This window comes from Procambarus clarkii, chromosome 62 (genome assembly GCF_040958095.1).
Source record: "Procambarus clarkii isolate CNS0578487 chromosome 62, FALCON_Pclarkii_2.0, whole genome shotgun sequence".
NCBI lineage: Eukaryota > Metazoa > Arthropoda > Malacostraca > Decapoda > Cambaridae > Procambarus > Procambarus clarkii.
In genome coordinates, this window is record NC_091211.1 from 22,020,957 (window position 1) to 22,025,866 (window position 4,910).

Below are 4,910 nucleotides of genomic sequence, written 5' to 3' on the forward strand. Positions count from 1 at the left end.
GAGGATATTCCATCTCTCTCTCTCTCTCTCTCTCTCTCTCTCTCTCTCTCTCTCTCTCTCTCTCTCTCTCTCTCTCTCTCTCTCTCTCTCTCTCTTTCTCTCTCTCTTTCTCTCTCTTTCTCTCTCTCTCTCACTCACTCTCTCACACACACTCACACTCACACACACACACACACACACACACACACACACACACACACACACACACACACACACACACACACATACACACACACACACACACACACACACACACTCACACTCACACACACACACACACACACACACACACACACACACATACACACACAATTACTGCTCGTCTCCACAATTCACCATAGCAATGCTGGATCACCATCTCTTTCGCTTACTAGGAAGGAGATGAATTATTGGTGGCGGAGGGGGCTGAGGAAGGTGTACGGTAGGGAGAGGGAGGGACGGATGGACGGAGAGGGAATTGACAGATGGACAGGAAGGAGAAACGGAGAGAGAGAGAGAGAGAGAGATGGATAGATGGCTAGGCTAGAGTGGATAGTCTTCGCCAGGCAATATTGACACTGAGAGACCCGGTTTTAGTCAGCGGCCAAGTCGAACAACTATCGATTTTTCCCTCCCTCCCCAACATACGTCAGACTCGACATGTACGTTAGTGCCTTCGACCAGAACGTCGACGTCTTTTTTCCTTTTTCCCCCCTGTCCAAAAACAGCGACGTTCCTTGTGCTCTGAAGTACTGTGTTTGTTGACACGAGGACATAAACGCACGAACGGCTTCGAGCGACTCCATACACGTGCACAAACGCTTCTGTAAGGGAAAGAAATGAGGGATAACGCGGTGGCAATATATATTACCCCGTGGTTGCCCGAAAGACTTTTTTCCCGCCTTTTTTTCCACGCCCCGCCCTTCACAACAACACAAGAATAAGCCAGTGCCGGATAGTTTAATAAAACAAAGAAACACAAAAATAAAACACCCCCCCCCCACCCACTCACTGGCTTCACTAACCCACATCCAATATAAACAAGAATTCATTTTTCTTTTTTTCTTTAGTTCAAGTCTTTGACAAGTGCTTTCCCACGATGATTTGACCGGATATATAGCTTATAATCCCGAGTTTCCCCTCTGTGCGACGCCTTGAGGGGAAAAAGAGTGTGTGTGTGTGTGTGTGTGTGTGTGTGTGTGTGTGTGTGTGTGTGTGTGTGTGTGTGTGTGTGTGTGTGTGTGTGTGTGTTGGGGGAGGGGGGCCGGGGGGCAACTGGTGATAGCTTGGGTGAGTCACTCAGGGCAGCCGCCGCAGCCGCGCGATGCATCCACTCTTCCGTCCGTTTTCCTTTACTCTCCTGCGTCGCTGATTGAAAAAAAAAGCAGCGGGTAATACATGGGTTATGAGGGGACGTGACACCGTCGCTTAGTGCAAGGTGGGAGAGAGAGAGAGAGAGAGAGAGAGAGAGAGAGAGAGAGAGAGAGAGAGAGAGAGAGAGATGGAGGGTCTATCAGATGTTTCCTCTGCCACAATTGGTACAATCAGATCTCGTTCCAGTTCCTTCCTGATCCTCCCTGGAGTATCTTGGAGATACTGCAGATTGGTGAAGCTTGATTGGTGAAGCTGGTGATTGGTGAAGCTGGTGATGGGTGAAGCTGGTGATTGGTGAAGCTGGTGATTGGTGAAGCTGGTGATTGGTGAAGCTGGTGATGAGTGAAGCTGGTGATGGGTGAAGCTGGTGATGGGTGAAGCTGGTGATTGGTGAAGCTGATGATTGGTGAAGCTGATGATTGGTGAAACTGATGATTGGTGAAGCTGGTGATTGGTGAAACTGATGATTGGTGAAGCTGGTGATTGGTGAAGCTGGTGATTGGTGATAGCAAAAACAGAGCATCGGTGACAGAGCTGAGGGCGAGCGGTGTTCAGAACACAAACTAAGATGACCAAACCGCTTCAGAAGATGGAGACGCGACGACGTTTCGGTCCGTCGTGGACCATTTTAATACGCCATTCGACAATGGTCCAGCACGGACCGAAACGTCATCATCTGAGGTATGGTTTGCTCATCATATCTTCAGCCACGATATAGTGACTCATCGCCTGTATTAACTGATAAGGTAACAGGTGGAATTAATCATCAGTTACTCTGATATTGAAGGCAATCGGGCTATATCAAAACGTTATACGTTCCCCCGAAGGAAATATTATTTCGTGGATGAATCGGCGAGCTTCCTAGGATGTAGGGGAGCGTACAGAGAGAGGTTGGCCATGTGGAACGAATGGATGATGGTAGATTGACGATGAGAGAGAGAATTTGACGGATGAGAAACAGGCCCTGAAGGAAGAAAGATGGGTGAAGATGATGACTGTGTAAGGGAGTAGATGGGGAACAACACATTGGAGGTATTAATTAAGAGATATAGCTGTATGGAAGCCGTTTGTAAGGAAGGTAGTGGATATAGATTTGTATGCAATGCATATGGTCATTCACAGTGATTCAAGACTAGTGATACCTGGTCTTATGCTGCTGCTGCTGCTGCTGCTGCTGCTGCTGCTGCTGCTGCTGCTGCTGGAGTATGGTGGTGGGTGCTTGCCCCCGGACGCTGCGTGCTGTATTGTGAATGAAATAATAACAAGGAGTGTTATTTCTAATGTTGTATTTTAAATCCGTAACATTATATTGTTAACTTTTTATATCCGTGGTTATCCTGAGATGATTTCGGGGCTTTAGTGTCCCCGCGGCCCGGTCCTCGACCAGGCATCCACCCCTAGGAAGCAGCCCGTGACAGCTGACTAACTCCCAGGTACCTATTTACTGCTAGCTAACAGGAGCATCAGGGTGAAAGAAACTATGCCCATCGTTTCTTGCTGGCGCCCGGGATCGAACCCGGGATCTCGGGATCACGCGTACAGTGTTCAGTCCGCTCAGCCACCGGCTGTTGACTGGTGACTTTCACACCCAATTAAAATGGGGTTAATGATAATACATGTATTCATGAATACATGAATACATATGTATTCTGATAGTGACGACCACGAGTTGTCAAGCCTGATAAAAATAATGACTAGCGCTTGATATTATAATGAAACTTATCAGTTATAATGTGATACTATACAGGCGATGAGTCACAATAACGTGGCTAAAGTATGTTGACCAGACCACACACTAGAAGGTGAAGGGACGACGACGACGTTTCGGTCCGCCCTGCACCATTCTCAAGTGGATATACTATACACGCTAGATATTCAAAGTGCCCATTATGTAATGTGTGTTGACGTCGTAATTGGGGATGAAGTCAAATACATAATACAAATTAAATGATGTGACAAAATGATGTGACAAACAGTAATGTGCAAATGTTTAACCAGATTTAGTAGAGTCAGATTAGGTTGGGCTGTATTAACAAGCTGAACATTTGACATTTGTTTAATTAAATTGTTAATTTAATGTGTTGATCGCGCTAGTCGTAACTCAAGGCCCAGGGGTCAGGAGTCACGCTGTTACGAAACCTCTAGATCATCTAGGCAGCTTTTGTTCACATTAATAACTGTAAACAAAAGCTGTCAAGATTGATGAAATTGGTAAAAGATGTAGATGTTTCGTCACTGGTTGTGTGATGGGTGCTGACCCAGGCGTTGTTACTTCTTAATCATAATTTGGCAAGATGCTGGGGCTGTTAAGACGCCGTGAAATTGGCTAGATGGGGTCGTTGTTGAGACGACTTGTACAAGTGAAGTAGTCAGTAAACTTGTACAAGTGAAGTAGTCAGTAAACTTGTACTTCAGTAAAGTGTCAAAGTCCTGGCAAGGTGAACTAAACTGCCTCTTCGGTAATCTCATATGACTGAACTGGGGCGGAGAGGAGTGGTTGAGGCGTAGGGGCGCTGGAGTCCTTGTCTGTGTTAGCTCAAATATACAGGACCCCCACAAGCCCACGCTCTCACCCCCCCCCCTCCACAAGCCCACGCTCTCACCCCCCCCTCCACAAGCCCACGCTCTCACCCCCCCCCCCCCAACACCTCCACCCCACTCCCCCCCCCCACACCTCCACCCCACTCCCCCCCCCACACCTCCACCCCACTCCCCCCCCCCACACACACATTCATTTTCATCAATGATTTTATTTGACACGGGTCAAAGATCGGGCGCTTGTTCTATGTAATGCCTCGTTGTGCTATTGCGTGGGTATAACAGCGGTGATATATTTATGTATATATGTTTGCCAGGGTGAACATAGGCCGCAAATATCCAATATCCGGAGGTATCCGGCAGCCAGTTGACGCGCGTGCTTAGGGAACGAGGGTCTCCATTGCGATCTTGAAATTTAACCATTCCTCTGCCTTCCCCCCTTCTTATTTTTCAAGTTTATATGACCTGTGAATGCAAAGATATTCGACCCAATTCAACGCGGAAGTTGTCCATGCGAGAATATCTCAACCGGGGACCGAACGGCGCCTGGCAGGGGGAAGAATTTAAGCCATACATATCAAGAAAAACATGCTAGTGCTGGCGAGAGAGCACGTGGCTCGCCTGTCTTGCTCGCTCTACCTTCACTTTTCTCTCTTGATTATATTTTGTTTTTTTGAGCGCCCCTCCTCGCTGGTGGTGTGTTATTCCTGCTTTAGCCATCACTTCCGCAATTTGACTAAGTCTCCCCCCGGTGATCGCGGCGGAATAAGTCTGGGAAATGGGGAGAAATACAGAGAACATGAAAGAAAAATGGGCTTCGTGGCCTTCGTCTTGCTGGCATCCTGTGCGTGACCAGTGCCGAATGCGGCGCTGACAGACTGCATCCACATGCCCCCCCCTTCCCCCCTTCCCTGGGCACTGTGCTGCCCCTCTCCCTCACTCCCCTACCCCTCACCGCTCCGTCCCTCACCACTCTGTATGCCCTACACCCCCTACCGCCCTACTGACGAAGACATAAC